The sequence below is a fragment of the Cornus florida genome, unplaced genomic scaffold, assembly GCF_030987335.1.
Source record: "Cornus florida cultivar Cherokee Brave unplaced genomic scaffold, ASM3098733v1 CherokeeBrave_3.0.0_Hap2_Chr11, whole genome shotgun sequence".
Taxonomy (NCBI): Eukaryota; Viridiplantae; Streptophyta; class Magnoliopsida; order Cornales; family Cornaceae; genus Cornus; species Cornus florida.
The window spans coordinates 44,163,686-44,189,169 of record NW_026775581.1 but is presented as its reverse complement, the minus strand read 5'-3'; the positions used below and the strand labels follow the sequence as shown (position 1 = coordinate 44,189,169).

The 25,484-nt window shown below is 38.0% G+C and overlaps 1 non-coding gene across 1 annotated transcript; it reads right to left on the bottom strand.

Moving 5' to 3' along the window:
• Positions 1-645: 645 nt before the first annotated feature.
• On the bottom strand, positions 646-752 carry LOC132287267 (small nucleolar RNA R71). The gene has a single exon (XR_009472979.1). It is a non-coding gene; the product is annotated as a small nucleolar RNA R71 (small nucleolar RNA).
• Positions 753-25,484: the final 24,732 nt, after the last annotated feature.

Below are 25,484 nucleotides of genomic sequence, written 5' to 3'. Positions count from 1 at the left end.
AAGGGGAAGGGGTAATTCAAGTGACTCCATTTTATCAATGGATGACCATAATAAGGACCGTGTTAAAGACCTTAGTTGCATCGACCAACAAGGCCTTCTTCACCCTAATGTGCATCAACAACATGATAACATGCAAGTACCATTAGGCATGCCTAGAGCTTTCATTCCACAACAACAAGGCCAAGTTCCAATGGGAATGCCAAGGCCATTTTTTGTACCACCACCTCCACATCCCGTTGTTCAAGCAAATTATAGGGCTTATGTAGAGCCACCGATTGTGAATCCTCCCTTTGCTTTAAGAGACCATTATGTGCCCAATGAGTATAATGCACCAACATGCATTTAACTCCCTCCATTTAGAACAAACCATTATGAGATTAAACTACAAGCAATTCAAAAGCTTCTTTATTACCATGGGCTACCTAATGAAGAACCGTATAAGCATTTGGATGAATTTCTTGAAGTGTGTTCCGCCGTGAAATAGACGGACATGCCGGAAGAAGTTTTAAGGTTAAAACTCTTCCCTTTCACCCTAAAAGATAAAACAAATATTGGTTTAATAATTTAAGACCTTTTTTTATAACTACTTGGGCAGAGATGCAACAAGAGTTCTTGAAGAAGTATTATCCAGTGTCTAAGACCAATGCAATGAGAACTTCAATTCATGAATTCTCACAAGGGGATGGGGAAATGTTTCATGAGGCATGGGAACGGTTAAATGATTTGCTTAGGAAATGTCCTCATCATGGCATTCCTAAATGGCAATTAGTTCAATACTTCTTTGAAAGTTTGTCGGACAACCATAAGGGTATGGTTGATGCTTCTATGGGTGGTTCTTATCTTGATAAGCATGAAGATGATGTGTGGCATTTATATGAGAGCATGACTGAAAACTCAATGCACCGATCTTTATCATTTAAAAATGGTAGAAATGTAGGTGGAAGGAAGAATGTAGGCTTATATCAATTTGATAATTCTAATGATATAGTTGCCGAAGTGAAGTCTCTATCCCAAAGGTTTGATCAACCAAAACTTGGGCCATCAAGTGTCTTCCTCCCCTAATCATGTTCATCATCCTTCCAATGAATCATGCATGACTTGTTCTAGTGTTTTGCATTCTACTTCCAATTGTCCTCATGGACATGCGCATAGTGAACACCATGAGCAAGTAAATGTTGCTTTTGTTAACCAAGGGAATAATCCCTATGGCACTCACTATAATCCCAGGTGGAGGAACCATCCAAATTTCTCTTGGAAAGGCCAAGGGGAAGGCTCAAACCCTCCCAAAGTGGTTTCCAAAACAAGTATGTTCCACCCCTATGCAAAACCAAGGTTCCCAATGTTATCGTTCATCTTACCAAGCATTAAATGGAAATCAATTTTTCAACTCTCATTTTCCAAGCCAATCATTATATTCTCAAGGTAATTCAAGAAGTCCCACATTTGAAGAGAAAGTTTTATCTGCTTTGGCTACTTTAAAGGTGAGTATTCAATTGCTTCATTCTCACTTCCAATCGATGGCAAAGCTAGAAACCCAAGTTGGGCAAATAGCTAGCACATTGAATGCAAAGGAGAAAGGAAAAATGCCTTTGAATCCCCCACCGAAGCAACAATTCGTTATGGAGACCAATTCCTCTTCGGAAAGTCATACACTTGAACATGTGAATGCGGTGACCACTTTGAAAAGTGGAAGAGTTATTGACAACCAAGTTGGTGTTTCCAATGAAGAGAGTGAACCGGTACAACCTAGTGTTGACACCCATCCCGTTTCACATCTCACTCCTTCTTCATTGAATGTGAAAAATCCCATTGTTGAAAATGTTTCAAAGAATGTTTTTGAAAAAGCTTTTGAGCCTAAGGCTCCATTTCCAGATGCTTTAAAAGCATCCACCTCTCTTTAAAGGAAACAAAGCAAAGCTAATAAAATCATTGATGTGTTTTGGCAAGTAAAAATCAATCTTCCTCTCTTGGATGCAATTTGACAAATTCCGGCTTATGCCAAATTTTTTAAAGATCTTTGCACCCTTAAGAGGAAAAACAAAAGCTAAGCACCGAGAAAAGTTGTTCTAACCGAATAAGTGAGCTCTATCTTATAACACAACACCCTCCTGAAATTCATAGACCACGATTCACCAACCACTCCACGCACTATTGGTGATCATGTTATCAATCGGGCTCTTTTGGATTTAGGAGCGAGTGTGAATCTTCTCCTCTATTCGGTTTATATTCAATTGGGCTTAGGTGATTTAAAACCAACGTCGGTAGTTTTACAACTAGCCAATCGATCAATTAAGAAGCCCTGGGGTATCATCGAAGATGTTTTGATTCAAAATTGACAAGTTCTTCTTCCCGATCAATTTCATTGTCATTGACACGGAACCGGTCCCAAATCCTAAGAGCCAAATTCCCGTTATCCTTGACCGTCCCTTCTTGGCTACCACTAATGCCAACATCAATTGTAGGATGGGGATAATGAAGATCTCATTTGGTCACATGAAAGTGAAGTTGAACATTTTTAATCCAACCCCCAACCTTATGGACAAACATGAAGATATATGTGTTGTTGAAAAATGTTTTGCAAATGAATTTGAAAAAATAAGTCATTTCTTGGTGTAGAAACATCAAATGGTTTGCCTTCAAAATAAATTTTAAAAGGTGTTGTTTTCAAGTCTAGTGTTGAACGCGCATGGAAGTCCAAAAGTTTTGTTAACCAAAGGCCATCAATTTTACTTGAACCAAATCCAACAAGTTCCTTAGGGAATAGTTTGTTGAATGGGGTTCGAAGTTCCATTCACCCCATCAAGAAGGGGATGCCTACCAAGATCTTTTATCCGGGCTAAAAGAGCCTAACGTCTTACTAAAGACGTTAAACACTAGTATTTTATAGGATTTTCCAACTATTTCTCCCTCATTTCTTTTATTTTCTATTCTTGTGTCGTCTAGATACAATCTGTGATCATCTATTTTTTTTTGTTTTGAGGTTTTGATAAGGGATGTATGCACTTTCATCTCCAAAATAAGCATTTAATGCATGTTCGATCGATCAGAAGAGCATCCTCGATCGATCGAACATCTCTGCAGTCAATTCTCTAAAAATTTCATGTCTCTATCCCATCGTTCGAAGTTCTCTGCAGATTTTCAAGTTTGAACTTTTTGTTCGATCATTCCAAGTAATTTTTTATCGATCCAGTGTTCCTGTGAACGATTGTGCTTTAACACTTAGAAAAATTTTGAAGTTCTGAAAATTTCACGTCTCTATCCCATCGTTCGAAGTTCTCTGCAGATTTTTTAGTCTCTGTCCATCGTTCAAACTTTTGGAACGATCGAGGTTCGATCGATCATACTCCAATCTTTTAGAGTTCCTTGTTGACTTTCTGTTAACCTTGAATTTTTCAAAATTCAATTCATAAAAATAAAAATAAAAAAATTTTATTTTCAATTTTCAAATTTCAAAAATTCAAAAATTTTAAAAAATTTATTTTGTCGTTTTGCATGTTCGATCGATCTGAGAATCTTCAGGAACGATCAAGGTTCAATCGATCTAATGAACCTCGTGATCAATCACACATGTCGAAAATTGTTTTTAAAAATAAACCCAAGGGGTTATTTGGATCGTTCACATCAACGATCCAAGGACCCCCCCCCTCTCATCTCCAACGTCCCTGTCGTCTTCCCCATCTTTGGTGAACCTCCAGTGATACCTAAGGCCCCAAATCCTCCATCTCCGATCTTTTCTCTTCTCTCTATCCATTTCTCTGATCAGTCTTAGGTGAGCTCTTCATTTCATTTCCATTTTTGACTTTTTTTTATGTTTATCTTGCTTGCCATGCTTAGATTTGAATGTTTTGAAGTTGATTTTGTTTCCATTTTTGGATTGTGAGCATGTGTATATATATGTATATATTTGTATATATTGATTTTGTTTCCAAATTTGAAATTGGGGATCACGTGCCGTTTTAAGTGACCACTTGTGCTTTGTTGAGGTGTATAGGGGGTCACGAGCCTTCAAATGACCATTAGGATTTGCCCTGTGTCTTCCACATCACGAACGGGTGACTTTTCAACTTTCAGCAGGTTCAATTGATCACACTAGTGCTCTGATCGATTAGAGCATGATCGATCCAATACATGTCATGATCAATCCAATGTAGATCAATCACATTTTTCTATGATCGTTCGAACTTCACTGTTTTGCATATTAATACTCCTATACCCTCTCTCGTGTTCCATGCTATCACATCTATGCCCAATGCCTATGTTTTCCATGTTGGTTACATTTTTTACTTATCATGTCTAGCATGTTTCATAATACTTAATGAATTAGAGTATACCCTTTGTTCGTTTACTGTATTTATTTGGCTTGCATTACCACTTGCATAGATAGATTCATGTGTTTCTATACTATGATATTTGCATCATTTCAGCATCGTCTTGCCTATCTTAAGCTGACATGCATGTTTTTATCTTTCGTGTTTTCATTTCTACATATCATATACCATTCCTTGTTACTGACTACAATTGCAAGTGTTCTTCTTTTTGCAGGCCATGACTAGGTTTAAGACCACGACTAACCGGACTTATGGTCGCCTGGTGAGGCCCTGGACTGAGGAGCCAGCTCCTGCCCTGTCAAAGCATTCTTTTTCTTCTTCTTCTTCTTCGGAGAGTGAGTTCGAGCCACCTCCATCACCTGCTCCCATGCCACCACCGGCACAGCCAACTATTGCCCGAGTCCATCTTGTGCAAATACATTGTGGTTGGATCGAGTTCAGACTTAATTGAATCCTGAAGATAGAGCTGCCACGATCCCTTGTATCTTGTGGGAGCCTTCTACTATCTTTAAGATAGAATCCTGGAGATAAAGCTACCACAATCCCTTGCATTTTGTGGGAGGCTTTTATTATCTTCAAGAAGCATTTACGCACCTTCAAGTTATGATTTGAATTTTTTATAAATTTTATTTCCATCATGTATGTAAGAACAAGTGATTTTCGTGATTTATCACAATCATCTTTTTCCAACAATGATGACATCATAGAACTGTAATTATCATATCACAATCTCACTTGTCAAAAAGTAATCATTTGGGCTGATTCACAAGGGTAGTAAGTAGGGGATTGTCTCAGGCTACTAAGTTGGATAACTAGTTTCAATCTAATAGTCTATTGTTAATAATAATAATGAGAGGTGACTTTTTCTATGTTTGCATTCCCATCTAAAATGAAATGACTTTCGTAATACTAATTTCATAATAGGATAATTATTATTTTTTAAATTACACAACTACCCTCATAAATATGGACGGTCTCTCTCTATCTTTTCAATTTTTAATGTTTCTCGGTCTCTTTCAAAAGCTCCAAACCCAAATATATATATATATATATATATATGATTTGACAAGGAACCAAAAAAAAAAAAAAAAAAAAAAATAGATTTTGTGTTGAATAAATTATCTATTACAACAACAACAAAGAGCCCCCAAAAGAATTCTATTGAATAAATTCTCTCTTTTTTATAGGACAAAAATAAAAAAAAATAAAAAAGAACATCACTTAATTGCATAAATCAGTATTGATAAGATTTAAAAATATATATATATATGAGTTTACAAAAATAAGTTATCTTGGTTGAATAAATTATCTCCTTTTATAGGCTAAAAATATATATATTTAATACTAAAGAAAATAAATAAGGTAAAAAAAAAAAAGTTGAAGTTTATAGTATGGGTTGTTATGATATTTTAAAATAAAACATGGTGCATTAATAAGTTTATAGACCTTTTCATTTAATTTAAAACAGAAATTTATGTGGAGTGCAAACATAGAAAAGTTGAGTGCGAATATCGCCTCCCATAATAATTATAATAATAATAATCATCTAGGTAGCATAACGACAGACATGATATGATATAAACGAGTGAAGACAAGTAAGTATATACAGGGGCAAAGCCAGTGTGTGCCCATGGGAGGCACATGCCCTACCCATTCTATGTGTATATATGGTTTTTATTTTATTTTTTACATATATATATAGAGAAATTTGTATATTATGCCCCCTAAAATTATTAGTTTCCAAAATTTTTTAAACTTTTTCTATTTTTTCTATTTTGCTTTTTAAATTTTTTTAATTATCTTTTTAAAAAGGTTAAATTTTCCTTATTTAATCATACCCTAATTTGTTTCGTTCAAAATTCATTTTTCATTCCTTTTTTCTTCTCTTATTCTTATTTTTTTTTTTAAAAAAAAAAAAAACAAATTTCCTTGATTAAGCATCTTAATACCAGTTTAACAAGTTCAAGTGAATAAGTGTTACGTGGTTTAGACCTTGACAAGCCCCTGACAGCCATGGGATGCTGTCAGCGTGCACTAGAGGTGCCCAGTGGCATTTTCGTAAATATGGCAAAAAGTGAAGTTTGGAGTTTTGGCTCGAGACCCTTATGGAAGGTACCTTGAGTCCATAGAAGATGGTTGGTGTAGACGGAACTTGATTTGGATGTCAGGAAGGGTTTAAAAGACCATTATGACTCCTCAAGCATTGGTGATGTTTACTCCTGTTAGAATGATGATTTTCCTTAAAACTATACTAGGAAGGGGTCTGTTGAGCACATCAGTTGGGCTATGGCATGGCTTACTTAGAGGGCTTAGCCAACGTGCATGGTCACGTGTTGCACCACTCTAAGATGGTTGCACAAGAGGGGAGCATCCAAACTACCGAATGGCAAACAAGTGAGCAGTAGCGCACGCGGGCATCCAGGCGGGCGCACGGGTAGGGGTTTAGCCCGGTGTGCGCGTGAGCATGCAGTCCCGTGCATACGAGCATTCAGGCACGACGCGCGTAGATGAGAACCAGCATGCGCACCGGCGTACTTATGGGCGTGCACCCAAGCGTGCACTCGGACATGCACACGGGCGTGCATGGCTTAGCACGCCATGCACTCTGAGATATTTATATGTGGGTGCAGATTAGTGGGCTTGGCACAGGCTAGGTTTACAAAGTTGGCTCAGTTGGTTGAGGGAAGTTACTAGCACTTTCCACTCATTTTGGGGAGTGGAGGTGTGCTAAGTAACTTCCCATGCATGTGGCACAGGCAGTTGGAGTCAGTTTTCCTCCACCATGCTAATGGTTACAGAAGATGGCTAAGTGGGCTTAGTTGGTTGGGGGAAGTTACTAGCACTTTCCACTCATTTTGGGGAGTGGGGGTGTGTTGGGTAACTTCCCATCCATGTGACACAGGCGGTTAGAGTCAATTTTCCTCCACTATGCTGATGGTTACAAAAGATAGCTAAGTGGGCTCAGTTGGTTGGGGGAAGTTACTAACACTTCCTATTCGTTTGCATATATTATGGGGAGTGGGGGTGTGCTGAGTAACTTCCCATGCATGTGGCATGAGCAGAGCGTGCCAATAAGCTAGCAGTTGGGCTTGTCAACTGCATATGTAGTGCTGGCACACTTAGAGGGTGCCAACACGACCCTAGGTGGATGGGGGTGTCATCCACCACTTTAGTGGGCAGTTATGGGTGGTTTTGAGAGTTTGCCTATATATTGCTAATATGGGTTCTGTAGAGAGAGCAGATTGAGAGTGAGACACAGAGTTGTGTTGTAAGAGACTCTTGTATGCTTCTGCAGGTTGAGGCCTTGCCTTGTACTATTTTGTGAATAATAGTAAAAGGTTGGAAGCCTTGTGCTTCTGTAAATTCGTGGGTGTTATTGTCCTTTCATTCTTGCAACTATATTTGTGTGTGTGAGTGTTTTACTTGCTGTATGTTCTAGTCAATAAGTGTGAGTTAGCTGAGCTAAGTTAGAAATTCAAAGAAAAATTATTCATATTTATAGCTTAGTGCCATCACAGGCCACTAGATTCGTGTTCAGAATGCTACAGAAGCTCTCAGAGATCGTGTGACTTGTTTGGAGGCCTTGGTGGGTGCTCTACAATCTGGCAATGCTGCTGCCTTGACAAAGCAGATGGAATGTTTTGCAGTTGAGTGCAGACAATACGATCAATGCTTGAAGAGTTTGTGGGGGAGATAAACTCAAAGATACAGATTATGATGGATGATGTGATGTCCATGACAGACCTCTTTAAAGAACATATGAAGGATTTGGAGGGCGAGGTAGCTCTGTTAAAGAGGGCCATGCACAATCAGACGGTTGTGGATGAGAAGCCATCATCTTCCAAAATCAAAATTCCGGAACCAAAGTCATTCGGGGGCAAGAGGAATGCCAAAGATCTGGAGAATTTCTTGTGGGATATGGAGCAATATTTTTGAGCAGCCCACATTCCAGATAATGACAAGGTAACTATTACCAGTATGTATTTATCTGGTGATGCTAAATTATGGTGACAGACTAGGGTGGAGAAGTAGTTAAGCCCCAAAATTACTGTATTTGTAGAGCTGAGGAAAGAACTGAAGGAGCAGTTTCTTCCAACAAATTCTGGCTGGGTGGCTCGGGAGTCATTGAGGAGACTCAAGCATTCGGGTACAGTGCGTGAATATGTGAAAGAGTTCACATCTTTGATGCTGGATATCAAAGATATGTCCGAGGGGTACAAATTGTTTAATTTCATGGCAGGCTTGCAATCATGGGCACAAATCAAGTTAAGAAGGAGTGAAGTGATCGACCTCTCTTCTGTTATAGTTGCAGCAGACAGCCTGGTGGACTTGCGGATTGAAAAGTCTGACTCTACTACCACCAGCAAATTGAAGAAGAAGGGCAAGTTCAGTGACAAGCCCAAGAGGTATGGTGTTGCTGAGGAAGAGAAAGACAAAGGTAAGTCAGAGGCGACTTTCATCTAGCAGAGGCTAAAGCTGGACAGTGGTTGCTTCATTTGCAAGGGTCCACACAGGGCGAGGGACTATCCTAAGAAGGAGAAGGTGAATACTATGGTTGCTGAAGAAGTCAATGGAGGAGATTCAAACTCGGATGAGGGTAATGTTTGGGTCAATCCTCTTATCATACAGTTATAATAGGTGCAGGTGGGCGCGTGGCTTCTGGGGAAGGCTATGCAGAGATGCTCACGGAGTTATTGCCAAGGTTGGTTATGGTGAATTCCCTCTTTATTTGTTTTTCTGATTTAGGTAACTGGTTGTGAGGACAGAATCCAAAGGTGTTCAGAATTCATGTCATGAATCGATGCAGAGGTTGGAGTTTATGGCATTATTCAAGAGTAGCAGTGGAGTTGTTGCAGTGTTAACATTAAGCATTCAGGTTGGTCGGTGCCAACATGCTAAGTTGCAGGCAGAGACTTGTGACATTTCGTGATTACTTCAACGAGGACGTTGAAATTCTTAAGTGGGGAAGGTTTGTTACGGGGTTTGGACCTTGACAAGCCCCTGACAGCCATGGGATGCTGTCAGCGTGTACTGGGGGTGCCCAGTGGCATTTTTGTAAATATGGCAAAAAGTAAAGTTTGGAGTTTTGGCTCGAGATCTTTATGGGAGGTACCTTGAGTCTATAGAAGATGGTTGGCGTAGACGGCACTCGATTTGGATATCAGAAATGGTCTAAAAGGCCATTATGACTCTTCAAGCATAGGTGATGTTTACTCCTGTTAGAGTGCTGATTTTCTTTAGAACTGTACTAGGGAGGGGTCTGTTGAGCACATCAGTTGGGCTATGACATAGCTTTCTTAGAGGGCTTAGCCAATGTGCATGGGCACGTGTTGCATCACCCCAAGATAGTTGCACAAGAGAGGAGCATCCGAACTACCGAATGGCAAACAAGTGAGCAGTGGCACGCGCGGGCGTCCAGGCGGGCGCTCAAGCAGGGGTTCAGCCCGATGTGCGCGCGGGCGTGCAGTCACGTTCATACAGGTGTTCAAACACAACGCGCGTAGATGAGCACCAGCATACGCACCGGTGCACTTATGGGCGTGCACCCAAGTGTACACTCGGATGTGCACGCGGGCATGCATGGCTTGGCATGCCGTGCACTCTGAGACATTTATATGTGGGTACAGATTAGTGGGCTTAGCATGAGCTAGGTTCACAAAGTTGGCTCAGTTGGTTAGGGGAAGTTACTAGCACTTACCACTCATTTTGGGGAGTAGAGGTGTGCTAAGTAACTTCCCATACATGTGGCATAGGCGGTTGGAGTCGGTTTTCCTCCACTATGCTAATGGTTACAGAAGATGACTAAGTGGGCTTAGTTGGTTGGGGAAAGTTACTAGCACTTTCCACTCATTTTGGGGAGTATGGGTGTGCTGAATAACTTCCCATGCATGTGGCACAGGCGGTTGGAGTCAGTTTCCCTCCACTATGCTGATGGTTACAAAAGATGGCTAAGTGGGCTCAGCTGGTTGGGGGAAGTTATTAACACTTCCCACTCGTGTGCATATATTATGGGGAGTGGGGATGTGCTGAGTAACTTCCCATACATGTGGCATGAGCAGAGCGTGCCAACAAGCTAGCAATTGGGCTTGTCAACTGCATATGTAGTGATGGCACACTTAGAGGGTGCCAGCACGACCCTAGGTGGATGGGGGTGTCATCCACCACTTTAGTGGGCGGTTTTGAGAGTTTGTCTATATATTGCTAATATGGGTTCTGTAGAGAGGGCAGATTGAGACTGAGACACAGAGTTGTGTTGTGAGAGACTTTTGTATGCTTCTGCAAGTTGAGGCCTTTCCTTGTACTATTTTGTGAATAATAGTAAAAGGTTGGAAGCCTTGTGCTTCTATAAATTCGTGGGTGTTATTGTCCTTACATTCTTGTAACTATACTTGTGTGTGAGAGTGTTTTACTTGCTGTGTGTTCTAGGCAGCAAGTGTGAGTTGGCTAAGTTAAGTTAGAAATTTAGAGAAAAGTTGTTCATATTTCTGGCTTAGTGTCATTACAGGCCACTAGATTCGTCGTGTTCAGAATTTACCCCTGTGACAATAAGCATCTTGTCAATAATTTTTTTTAAAATTTAATAAATAAAAGTTGCATAATTGCTGGTACTTAAACTGCTACTTTCCAATTCTTTCTAATTAATATATCTTTTGCTATATTAATAAGTTATTTCTTCTTTCCAATCATATCATTGTGTTTATCATGCTACCTATTAGAACAATAAATCATATTATTTGACAATAAAATGCTAATGAGGCTGGAATCCAATAAAAAATTGATAATAAATAAAAACTTATAGGAAGAAATTTATTTCATAGGCAATTGTCTTTTTTAGTTATGACATGGTAAGAAATGAAAAAATTAAGTTCAATCATTTTAATTATGTCAAATTAATAAGGCCATGTTTGTCTATCACAAGTACTATTATAAAGAGATATATAGATTAAAGTAAATGGGTTTATTTACATTATTATAGATTTTTTTCCTAGTATATATATGTGTGTGTGGTAAGAATGGCTAGTCGGTAAATTTATATATATTGTATATATATAGTCCCTCTGTCTATAAATATAATTTTCCCAATAAACAATGAAAGTTTGGTCCAATAAAATAACTTGTAAATTTTAACAAAAGGTAATTTCTGGTTCAAATTGGTCAACTAACAGGTTAAAGGACAATAATGTCAATTCAAAGTGACAAAAGACAATTGAAATTATCTTTGTTAATTTTATCAAGGGATGTCATTTTTTAAGAACAGTTTAACATTTATATCTCTAATATATATCTCTAATAATAGGAAAAACCTCATGTCTGTCGGTGTAATTTACGCCAAAAGTTACTCAACATTATTTAGAAATGAAGTTACAAGGTCAGTGTATTGATTGTTACATCAAATATTCTATTAATTCATTATTTTGTCATTACCATTATATTTTTGTTCTCTATGAAAAACTATTGTTACGAGATTCACTTGTAATTATATGTATAATGTCAATTTTTCTTGAGAAATTTTTTTTTTTACTTTGAAATGTGTTCATATTATTTCTTTCATCACATATACTGCTATCTTAAATGTGTTGGTATTATATGAGATTCATGTTAGGAGTTTTCTAAAAAGTGTCAATTAAATGTCATCAATAAAGTGTCTAAATTAAATTTACTTTTAAATTATAAACACGTACATAAAGTATCAGATATGTTCTAAAGATTATTTGTAAATTGTCAATGTATAACAATAAAAAAAACGTGAACATAACTCCTTTGGACCAATTTTTATATCCAATCAGAAGGTGGCATCGCTATACATTGCTAACATTTGATTAGAACAATTAAGGGCTTTAAGTACAATGATACATCCTCCAAATTTAAAGAATGTTGAATGAGTTTAAGGTGCTGTCATGTGATTGGATTCATCCCTTACTCCCATCACCCACATTTCGAAGATGCATCAATTTTGGATTTTTAAACTTATTATTTTCAATCACGACAAGATGATCTTAAATGGAACCCATGTAGGGCACAATATGCTGGCCCAATTTAGAGGCATGTAATTATGGCCCAAAGCCCAACCAGTATTCAACCTAAGAGTGCCATTTGAATACATCTGACCTGTGTCTATCCAGAGGCTTAGTCACATGGGCTTTTAGATACCCCAAATAATATAAGAAATGAAATTTTATTTTATTTTAATTTATTTTTGTATAGGCAAGTGTACTACACAAATGAAATTAAGTTTCCTCACACAGTCACTCTCAGAAGATGGGTCATATAAACTAGAATGACTTTGATTCATCAAATTTTCAAAAAAAAAAAACGCATAATCATCCTGATACACAAAACTAATCAACTCTTGTTTTGGATATCCATAATTTTCTTGGAGATCACTTTGTATGTCGAATAATTTGCTCTGATATTAATTAAAAGTGCACTGGAATCTACACCATTACCCGAGGCTTTGATGAGTCAGAATTCGAGCAATGAAGGTCTTATGGATATTTTTTTACTTTTAAGTAACCTTTCAAAATTTAGCTACTTCCATTAAATTCTACATAGCTATATTGTGAGGATTGATTTTCCTATTATGATTAATTTTTTTCTTAATCAATTAAAGTTAAATCACCCATAAGCATAAATATTAATTGAATGAAGTGCAGAAGAGATGCAAGAGTTTTACGTGGAAAACACCAGAAAGGAAAATTTTATGGGATCTAATTGTTGACCCCATTTTGGTAAAAGCTTGGGCAGTTGATTTGGGGTGACAGTTGTATGGTTTGGGCCGGCAGTTGGTTGGGCCAAAGATTATTACCATCTGATACGTATCAAACAATGGGCTTGGATCAAACAATGGCATAATTCTATAACTTGATATAACACGTGGACAAAGGTTTTAACGCAAATTAATTTCGTGCATGCAGCAGTAGAAGAAACAAAAGAATTAAATAGACTTGGACCATAGTTTAATATTTTATCTTTTTGTTAGGTTCAGTTAAATTTCAATGTTTATCTTTAGAATAGTTTAGTTTGAATTAACATATAGTTGTGATGAGAGTTATATTGCAAATAGAATGCTTGTGTGTAGGATTCAGTTTATGAATTATTCTATAAATAAATGTAGAGGCATGCTGAGAAAGAGGTACAACACTCTTAGAATCTTTATATTATTGTAATTGTTTTTTCAAGCTCTTTCCCTTATAGCAACCTTGCTATTTCTATCTCAATCTTTTTCTCTCTATCTCGTTTTATCTCCCCTTCTTTCAATCTCTCTCTCTATCTCTTTCTATATCTATTTCTCTCTCTTTTTATTCTCAAATTGTTACTATATTATTCACTGTTAAAAGTCCTTTTAATTAAGGCAATCCTAAACTCACAAGCGGAGTTTTATTGTTCTCTTTCTCTTCGCATTGCCTGAAAGTTAACGTTCTCAAAGAAACTGCAGTTGACAATTTACACTCAAACCATACAATTGGTTCTGGCACGCTTGTAATCATTAAAATTAGAATCGGCTCTAGCCAGCCGATTTTAGCATTAACATTCTTAGCACGCCCAGTGGGACCCCACTAGGTGAATAATTTATAGTAAAGATGCCTCCCAGGCCAAAAAAAATTCAAAGGCAGCCACTACAAACAAGGAAGAGGAAGAAAAAGTCCAGCCAATTGGCCAAGCCAGATCAAATGTAGCAGAATCATCCCTCCCATCAAATGTTCCAATCATTCAAATGCTTGAGGCTATCATGCAGAGTGTAGAACGGCATGAGGGCCGTTTAGAGGCTCGAATGGATGGAATGAGTTCGCAGATGAAATCACAAATGAACTCCAGTTAGAGGACGAAAGCAATAGTGACTCAATTGTTGGTTGCCCAAAGCCGACATGATCATGCCGAACCTTCAAATGCCCATGAATCATTATTTCAAAATATTTTCATCATCATCTGTGATTATTCCGCAAGCTTCACAGACAACTACGGTATGAATTATCCCGCCGAATCCAACTCTCGGCATGCCTATTGATAATATGCCGATACTGTCACTCGGCATACCTGTCGGTAATCTACCGATGCTGTCAGATCGATCACTATTGTGCCGATATATCAACCGCTAGTAAATCACCAGCAAAATCAAAAGTGCCTACTAATACATCTAATTCCTCCTCTAAGAGATCAGCAACAAGAAGGCAACCAAAACTAAGGCAGGGTTAATCCATTAGTACCACCGGCGGCTGCCGGGGGGCATATAATCGTAAATCCTCAACAAGAATAGGGTGACCCATATGCTCCACTTCACCCGAATGACCCTCCAGGCCAAAATGCAAGGATCGATAGGGCTCAGATTTTAGCCCTAATTCAGATCGAGGTAGCATAGGGACGCAGATGTGCTCAGCCCATGTACAGGAAGCCCTATCCTGATCATGTCGATGCTCATTATTTACCCCGAAATTATCGGTATCCCAATTTTTCTATTTACAGTGGTGAGGAAATATTTTCTACAGTGCAGCATATTGCTAGGTTCGCAACACAATATGGGGAAGCTGGTCTTAATCCTTAGTTAAGGATGAGGTTATTTTCTAGTTCTTTCGCCAATGCAGCATTTGAATGGTGCATCAATCTACCAGCTAATTTTATTTAGACGTGGGATGAAATGGAAGAGGCTTTCCATACCCAATTTTATCGAACAGAGACAGAAGCTACACTGGCAGATATATCTTGATTATCTCAGTTGCCGAGCGAATCAGTTGAAACTTTTGTGGCCAGATTCAGAAAAGCCAAACTTAAATGTCGAGTGAGTCTGCCTAAACCAAAGTGTATCATGTTAGCATTGAACGGATTAGACATTGAACATCGAAAAAGGTTTGATGGGGTTAAATTTCAAGATCTCTTCGATTTAGCAGATAGAGCCACTCAATATGAGGAGATACTCAAAGAGGAGAAGGAAAGAAAGAATTCCTCTAAGGGTACTTATTACAAAGACCCTAATTAAGAGGTGTTCTCGGCAGAAGTTGGCGATGAACTGAAAGTTGACGTTACTGAGGTTAATATCAAGAAGCCTTATATCTGTGAAGCATTGATCAAGCCTAAGCCAACCACAGGAGGCAACGCAGCTTCAACATCGGCAACAAGGAAATGAGTTGCTGATCCAGGAATTTTTTTTTCTTTTGATTTGTTAAAAACAGATCAAATCATTAATCACTTGATGGCCGATAAAATGATCAGTTTGCCTAAGGAGTATAAGATTCCATGGCAGGAGACCTGAAAGGAAAAGAGTATTGTAAGTATCATAACTCTTTGAACCATGCTACTAATGATTGTACTGATCTACGAGGTGTGTTACAAAAGGATATTGTTAAGGGTACATTAAAATTCCCAGAGAAAACATCCGACACTATGAAGATGGATACCAATCCATTCCCTGCAATCACATCGACTAATATGATAAGCTTAGCCAAGCGAGAAAACTGACAGGAGGCTAAAAAGATATCGGATGAGTCCTTCTCATCGAATGTGACATGAGAAAAGATGGCAGACTTGCAGAGACAGCTAAGAGAGGCTCAATTGGCCTTGATAGACCACGGTTGTTGTCCAAATTGTAAGGGGAAACAAAAAGCTAAAAAAGAGCCAATGATAAGCCAACCAAAAAGGAAAGGGATCCTTGAGAGGTTTACCTTCCCAAATAAGTCGAGTGAAGAACTTCGGTGGGGTAGTTCCAGCTGAAGTCACTTGAAGACATAAAAACAGGATTAGCAAGAATATATATCTAGTCGATTCCATTCCCAATATTGGCATCTCAATTTTAAACGACGTTCGCCAATCCAATCTAAAATTTGGGTACAAAAGGGAACTGATTCACATAAAGTATGAACTATGTAGCCAAAGACCGACACGGTTGAGGATAGGTGGACTCGAGTCAATCACCCAAAATTCCCTAAGGTTCAACAACATCCGAGCACAGGCCCTACTCGATCTCAGAAACGTAGGGAACAAAGGAGAAGGGCCGAGAAAAAAAGGAAAGGTAAAAAGGTAAGCCAAGAAATATTTGCCGAGCAGGTCCATATTATAGAGAAAGGGCAACCAGATGAGGTAGAAGAACATTAGTCGAAGTGGCCCATACACAAGAATGAGTTTAGAATTCAGTTTGGTAGTTTCCCAGATGAAATGTCTTGTAATATGACATTTGTATTACTAGTAATGTTTCAGGCCCATCGGCATCAACTGCGGATACTGAGGAAAATGAAGAACCAAAAAAAAAAAAGATAGTGTCGAGGAGAAGGAAACTCAGTCGATTCAGAAGTTATAAATTCTTTCTTCAAAATCGGCAGAGAAGGTAGTCTTTGAGAAACCTCTGTTAGCAATGACTTAGCAATTAAGGCATTTGTACATGAAGGTATGGGTAGAAGGCCAACCTGTCAATCGAGTCTTGGTAGATAATGGCTCGGTTCTGAATGTAATCCCAGTCAGTACATTAAAAAAACTTGGTAAGAGTATGGAAGATGTTATTCTTACCGATGTAGTAATATGTGGATTCAATGGAGGTTCAACCACCACTAAAGGAATTCTTCCTATGGAAATCGAGATTGGAGGAAGAACATCTTTCACAACATTTTTTATTGTTGAATCCACGGCCTCAAACAATTTGTTGCTAGGCCGTGACTGGATTCATCCAAACATGTGCATTCCATCATCATTACACCAGATGTTGATAATTTGGGGTGGAGACAAGGTCAAAATAGTAAATGCCGATGATAAGCCATTTGTGGGAAAAATTTATTCGGCAGATGCTATTTTGTATGATGAAGAATGTGTTCTTACCCGATTTGTGGGAACAGGAGCCAATGGGAAACCCATTTGGCAAGTATGAGAAGAAGTCTTGCCGATAGAGACATCGGCAAGTTATAACTGGAAAATTCTAGGCCCAAGGTAGAAATCCCTCAACTTGCTAAAACTGAAGAAAATATTGTTAATGGAAGCCAAACTTGAAAAAGAAACAGCTCGACAGTAGGCCTTCAGGGCCACTTGAATTAGATTACAAGCATACATAGCTAAAAAAAGGGCTAGAAAATGAAGCAAAAGTAGAGCCAGGATTTTTTACTAATGTTGCCAAAGTTAGACAAATCGATAATGAAAAACTGGATGCTATTCAATTAGAAGATTTGGAATTAGCACCAGCTAAGCTTGATGACCTGAAGGCAGAAACTCAAGACCCATTAAGGGAGGTAAGCTTAGGTACTGATACAGAACCTAGGCTAACCTAGATCAGTGCATTATTAAAACCAGAATTACAAACCAAGTCGATTGGCATATTGAGGAAATACAGTGACTGCTTTGCTTGGAATTATGAAGAAATGCCGAGTTTATCCAGAGACCTGGTAGAACATCGGTTGCCAATTAAAGATGGATTCAAACCATATAAACAGCCACCTCACCGGACGTCTCAAGAAGTGGCAGATAAAGTCAAAGTAGAAATCGAAAGGTTGTTGGATGCTGGTTTCATTCGAACTACAAGGTATATTTAATGGTTATCAAATGTAGTTCCTGTTATTAAGAAGAATGACAAGTTACGCATATGTGTTGATTTTCAAAACATAAACTCGACTACTCCAAAAGATCAATACCCTATGCCGATAGCCAATCAGTTGATTGATGCGGTTGCCAAACATGAAATCATGTCTTTTATGGATGGACACTCAAGCTATAATCAGATTTATATTGCCGAAGAAGATATCCCAAAGACAACTTTCAGATGTCCAAGGTCGATTGGGACTTTTGAATAGGTAGTAATGCCTTTTGGATTAAAGAATGTCGGTGCCACCTATCAGCGAGCTATGAATTCTATTTTTCATGATATACTAGGCAAGTTTATGGAAGTATATATCGACGACGTGGTAGTGAAATCAGCAACAAAAAATAAACACTTGGTCCATCTCAAAGCATCTTTTGTGTCAATGAGGACTCGTAAGTTAAAGATGAATTTAATCAAATGTGATTGATGAGCGCTGAAAAGTGCGCATTTACACCCCTTAAGCTCGAGTATTCTAGGACCTTTATCTATCTTACTTTCCCATTTTAGACTAATTTCATGTTATTGCCCTTTTCAGGTACTTATCCCCAAAATAAGTCAATTCAGCCAAATTAGAGCACAAAAGAAGCAATCTCAAGCTGAATGGAAGACTGGAGCAAAGTGGTGGAAATAAGCAATCTTCGATCGATCAAGAATATTTTCGATCGATCTCACATTGATAGATCTCACCTCACCAAGATGGATCAGACCCCTTGTCCTTATCCACAAAGAAATTCCATATTCGATCGATCCAACTTTCTTCAGACCGATCGAACTTCCTTGATCTTATCCCCACCTACCACTTTTGTCTTTTTCCCAAAATATCCCAGAAATATCTCAGATTTGTCTTATTCCAAAAAGGCGCCGCCAAGGATTGATCGATCTGGCCTTAATTCGATGGATCTGGCCACAGTTCGATCGATTTCATCTGAATTCGATCAATCGAACCTCCTCAAGTCCGAAATAAAATAGAGTCCAGCTCATTAAAAGATGGCTCGTGGTGCAATCATTGAAGGGACCCTAGTGCACGAGCCCTGACCATTGGGTGTGACACCTGAGCTACCTATATAAGAATTTTAAGCCATTTTTACACCATATATCTCAATAGAGAATATCATATACTATCTTGGAGAGGAAGCTAGAGCTTAGAGAGACATACATTATTTTGGGAGTTCTTCCATTCTTTTAGGGTTTCCATCAAGGAGCAGAGCATTTCTACCATGAAGATGGCCCTTGAGGGTTAGATAACTACATTAATGAGTGGCTAAACATCTTCTTGGGGATAGAGTTAGCCCTAAGCATGCCTTCTAGACCTTGATGTTTTGTATTTTGAGAGGATTTGTGTTGTAATCTTGTCTTGACACTTGATTTATATATGAATCTTGTTTTTACAATGATTTATGTTGATTAATACTTCCAATTGATCATTTCATTCTATCCATATGTCTATGTATGTTAGAATAGATGTTCATGTATTTATCTCTTGGTTTTGTGATATTGATGTATGTCTATGTGTATTGATGCTATGAATCTAGAGATTGTCAAGGCATAGTACTTAAATAGTGTACCCTTGTGGTTTGTTTGATGGTTCATACTTATTTCTTGATGAATTGTGCCTCTACCTTATTTTAATTAGTTTAATTTTCATATCCTTAGCTTAGATGTAATGTAGTTGCTTTACTTTCTTAGATGTGAGGACAATCTATGCTTGTTGTTTGATGTTTTATACTTATGAATGCAAGTAGTATTATTCTCTAACTTGTTAGTGTGTTGATTGTGAGCTTAAAGGAAGGAATAATGGCTTAGTTTGATATATTGTGCTATTAACTAGGTTGTCTAGACATTATATGCTTAATTAGTCAATCCATGCTTGTTGATTCAATTAATCACACCTCTTTGTATTGCAACACATGTTTCCCCTCATTCATTACACATTGAGTGTCTAGAATGGTAATGTTTAGTAGTGACCTCTAGATCCTAAGACCTCTCTCTCTTGTACACTACCCTTTTATTTACTTTAGTTGTTTAGTATTGAATTTATTTATGTTGTAGTTTAATTAACAAATCAAAATACCCTTTGATCATTCAACCTACTAATCCGACCTTGTTTCCATATTAACATAGCCCCCAATCCCTTGGGACGATCCTTACTCACCCTAGCTATATTAGTAGTTGGAGGTAGTAGTGGCACTTTATAAATTTAAACTTGGCCACACTTCCATTGTAACTTTGTTGGTGCTAGCGACGGTAGACACCAAGTTTTGACGCCGTTGCCAGGGATTGATTTGGCAACGCCGTGTTTTGGAAATAATTAGGAATTAGTACTCTTTTGATCGTGTCTTTATTTTATTTTCTTTTTAGTTACTTATTATATTTGTTCTTGATTGGCTAGGTGAATTGAGCAAAGGAAGTCAAGTAAGGGGAGAATTGAAAAGTAAGGAGCTAAACTAAGCATAATAAGGCTAAAATCTAAAAATTGTAAGCTAAGTGGAAAAATTGAAAAATGAATTGAAGTTGCTTAAGGACCCTTTGTGAGATCTTTCTAACTCAATCTCTAGTTAAATCGTAGGCCCGCGTGATAGCAAGTTCTTAAATTGTTAAATAAATCGTGAGCCCGCGTGGAGGCAATTTATTTTTCTTTGCATATTGTTCAAGCATGGGAGTATGGGATCATCGTATGTAGAGATTTGTTGATTGATTTGTTGTGGGGGCGAAGTGTTTTTTTTGTTGTTTTTGTGATGCTTGATTTTTGTGTGGTCATAATCAACCCTTCATCATTCTAATGGAAAATCTGTAGGGTCATCTCAGTTATTTAGACTAGAATTTCATGGAACATCCACCTTTCAACCAATTTCCTCCTGGAGTTCAAGCTCCAATTCCTCCAATGATCCTTCGTGATCATTACAACCTTTATGAATATCATTCACCAACTTGCATCTTGCTTCCTAATTTTGGGGCCAATCATTATGAAATTAAGCCCGAAACTATTCAAATGTGTCCACCGTGAAATGATGAGGAACCTTACAAACATCTTAATGAATTTCTTGAGATATGTTCCATCGTGAAATACATGAATGTCCCGGAGGAAGTTCTTAGGTTACTTCTCTTCCCATTTACTCTTAAAAATAAGGCGAAACATTGTTTTAACAATATTGGGGCAAATTCAATAACTTCTTGGTTACAACTGCAAAATGAATTTTTGAAAAAATTTTACCCCGTAAGTTTGACCAATTCAATGAGAACTGCCATTAGAGAATTTTCTCAAGGGGAAGGAAAACTTTTACATGAGGCTTGGGAAAGATTGAATGACTTGCTAAGGAAATGCCCACACCATGGCATTCCTAAATGGCAAGTGGTTTAATATTTCTATGAAATTTTATCCGACACTCATAAGGACATTATTGATACATCATGTGAAGGTTCATATTTTAAAAAACATGAGGATGATGTTTAGCACCTTTTTGAGAAAATGAGTGAAAATTCATTGCATAAGTCTTACACTTCTCAGTTAAGTCATGATTCTAATAACAAAAAGAGAAATTTGAAAGTATGTATTGTTGTCAAAGTCAAAACTCTCACTCAAAAACTTGATCAATTTTTATTGAGTCAAAAACCGATAATTCAATCATCTCCTCTTCTTAATCATCATCTTCATCATTCTTATGAGCCATGCATGACTTGTTCAAGTATATTGCATACTACTTCCAATTGTCCCCATGGACATGTCCTTGATGAACAATATGAACAAGTTAATGCTGCATTTGCTTACCCTCTTCCAAATGCTTATGTTTCGGTGTGGAGTGAATATTCAAATCTTTCTCAAGCTAAAAAATTTCAAAACCGATATATTCCTCCCCATCAAATAAATAAAGGTTCAAAAGGATTTGTTTCATCCTCTTTTTATCATGAAAGAATGAATCATTTCTTTCATCCTTATGCTTATAATTCTCAAAGTAGCTCTAATCATCCTCATGCACTTTCTAACAACTCCACATTTGAAGATAAGGTCTTAGTGGCTTTGGGTAGTTTGGAAATGAACACCAATTTGTTGCATTCTCATTTTCAATCGATATCAAAGCTTGAGTCTCAAATCGGGATGATAGCTAATGCATTGAATGCGAAAGAAATTGGTAAATTGCCTAGCCAACCCGAAAGGAATCTAAAACCCAATATCTTGTGGAAGCAAACTCTAAATTGGGATGTCCTTCCCAAGAATAAGTGCAAGCCATTACTACTTTAAGAAGTGGTAGGCAAGTTGACAATAAGGTTGAACAACCAATTGAAGATAGTGAACCGGTGCAACCAAAAGTCAACACCCGTCCCATTTCTAATCCTATTCCTACTTCCTTGGAGGAAAATGTTCCAAATAGGAATTTTCAACCCTCTTCATCATCCCTTCAAGTTGCAAGGTCTTATGAGCCAAAGGCTCCATTTCCTTATGCTTTGAAAGAGATTTTGCCTTTCGGAAGGCAAGAAGGAAAAATCGACATGATGGAGGTCTTTAAACAAGTTAACATAAATCTTCCTCTCTTGGATACAATTAGGCAAATTCCGCCTTATGCAAAATTTTTGAAAGATCTTTGCACGCTTCTATCCGAGGATCCTCTTGCATCTTGTCTCCTTGAAATGTATGAAAGTTATGGGTTTGATAATGAAGGATCAATGAGCGAAGTTAATGACTTAATGGTATCCGTAGCAAGTTTGGATTTTCTACCTTGGAAAGCACCAAAGGAACCCCTTCCTCCACTCTCTAGCACTCCACCGGTCCCATCTTTAGTCTCTCCACCCACTCTTGAGCTTAAAACCCTTCCTCCCGATCTTACGTACACCTTTCTAGGCCCGAAAGAGACTCTTCCGGTCATTATCTCTTCAAATCTTGAAAAAGATCAAGAGAATTCTCTTTTGAATGTGCTTAAAGAAAATAAGGAAGCTATTGGATGGAGTGTGGCGGATCTAAAGGGAATTAACCCTTCCACTTGTATGCATTGCATTTTTATGGAAGAGGATGCAAAACCATTTAGAGATGCCCAAAGGAGAATAAACCCAAACATGAAAGAAGTGGTTAAGAAAGAAGTTGTCAAACTCTTAGATGCCGGTATCATTTATCCAATCTCTGATAGCAAATGGGTGAGTCCAACTCAAGTAGTTCCCAATAAATCGGGGATTACGGTGGTTGAAAATTCAAAAGGTGAGGTAATTTCTAAACGTACCGCTAATTCATGGCGTGTATGCATTGATTACCACAAATTAAATGCCGTCACTAGAAAAGATCACTTCCCTTTGCCATTCATTGATCAAATTCTAAAGAGATTGGCCGAGCAATAATATTATTGCTTTCTTGATGGCTATTCGGGTTACAATCAAGTAGCCTTAGACCCTTTAGACTAAGAGAAAACCACTTTTACTTGTCATTTTGGCACATTTGCTTATAGGTGGATGCCATTTGGTTTGCGCAATGCTCCCGCAACATTCCAAAGGTGTATGATGTCAAATTTCTCAGACATGATGGAAGAATATCTAGAGGTCTTTATGGATGATTTTTCTGTCTTTGGGTCTTCATTTGATGCATGCTTAAAAAATCTAAACTTGGTACTTAAAAGATGTCTTGAAACAAACCTTGTTCTTAGTTGGGAAAAGAGCCACTTCATGGTTCAAGAAGGTATTGTTTTGGGTCATGTCACCTCGAAAAGGGGAATTGAGGTTGATAAAGCGAAAGTTGAGCTCATTTCTGAATTGCCTCCACCTTCTACGGTGCGAGAGATTCGCTCCTTTTTAGGTCATGTCGGCTTCTATCGCCGTTTCATCAAGGACTTTAGCAAAATTGCTAGACCCTTATGCAGTCTTCTTGCCAAGGAAACTCCATTTGTCTTTGATTAAGAATGCCTTGATGCTTTTCATAAGTTACATGACTTATTGTCATTTGCTCCTATTATGCAACCTCCCAATTGGTCCTTACCATTTGAAATCATGTGTGATGCCTCTGCCTATGCCATGGGAGCAGTTTTGGGGTAAAGGATAGGGAAACTTCCATGCGTCGTATACTATGCAAGCAAGACCCTCTTAGGAGCTCAATTAAATTACTCCATTACCGAGAAGGAATTACTAGCTGTAGTATATGCCCTTGATAAATTTTGGTCCTATCTCTTAGGGTCAAAAGTCATCGTCAATTCTGATCATGCTGCTTTAAGGCACCTTTTGACTAAGAAGGAAACAAAGCCTCGTTTGATAAGATGGATTTTGCTTCTTCAAGAATTTGATTTTGAAATCAAAGATAAGAAAGGCACCGAAAATGTGGTTGTCGATCATCTTTCAAGATTAGTGGTAGAATCTTCCCCTAGCCCACCAATTCATGATTCATTTCCGGATGAACAACTATTCCAAGTTTCTAATGAACTAATGCCTTGGTTTGCCGACATCGTGAATTTTCTTGTAATTGGCAAGCTTCCGACCAATTGGTCAAAGTAAGCAAAGAAGCGTTTCTTTGCTAACATCCAGAATTACTATTGGTAAGATCTTGTCTTGTTTCGATATTATCCAGATCAAATTGTGAGAAGATGCATTCCAAAGAGTGAAATTCCAAGTGTGCTTGTGTTTTGCCATACCCTTGCATGCGGTGGGCATTTTAGTGCAAAGAAGACAGCGTTGAAGGAGTGTGAGAGATGTCAAAAAATGGGATCAATGTTGAGAAGATACATGATGACCTTGACGAATATTCTTGTTGTTGAAATCTTTGATATTTGGGGCATTAATTTTATGGTCCTTTTCCTATGTCTTATGGATTTCAATACATTTTGTTTGCCGTTAATTCTGTTTCTAAGTGGGTGGAGGCTTGTGCTACCAAAACCAATGACCACTCCGTGGTTGTTCAATTCATTAAATCCAACATATTCACTCGTTTTGGTATGCCAAGAGCCATGATTAGTGATGGAGGAAAGCATTTTTGCAATCAATTCTTAAAGCAATTATTTCTTAAGTACTCCGTTACTCATAAAATCGCCAGTCCTTACCATCCTCAAACAAGTGGGCAAGTAGAAGTTTCAAACCGGGAAATCAAACATATTCTTGAGAAAACGGTTAATACAATCTGGAAGGATTGGTCACATAAGTTAAATGATGCTTTGTGGGCCTACCGAATAGCATATAAGACTCCCATTGGCATGTCTCCTTTTAGACTTGTTTATGGAAAACCTTGTCATCTCCCGGTTGAGCTAGAACATAAAGCTATGTGGGCGATTAGAAAGCTCAATCTTGATCTTAACAAAGCCAGAGAAAATCGGTTACACCAATTGAGTGAGTTAGAAGAGTTGAGACACAATGCCTATGATAATGCCAAATTCTACGAAGAGAACCAAAGATTTTCATAACCAACACATTGTGAAAAAATCTTTTGAGCTTGGTCAAAAAGCTTGGCTTTTCAACTCTAGATTAAAACTTTTTCTCGGAAAGTTGCGGACCAAATGAGAAGGTCCTTATGAAATCATTTCTATTGTGCCTCATAGGGCAATTGAAATTCAAAGCTTAAAGAATGGCAACACATTCAAAGTGAATGGGCAAAGGTTGAAACCCTACATTGAGGGACAGGTTTTCAAAGGCATATGGAAGCTGCCCTT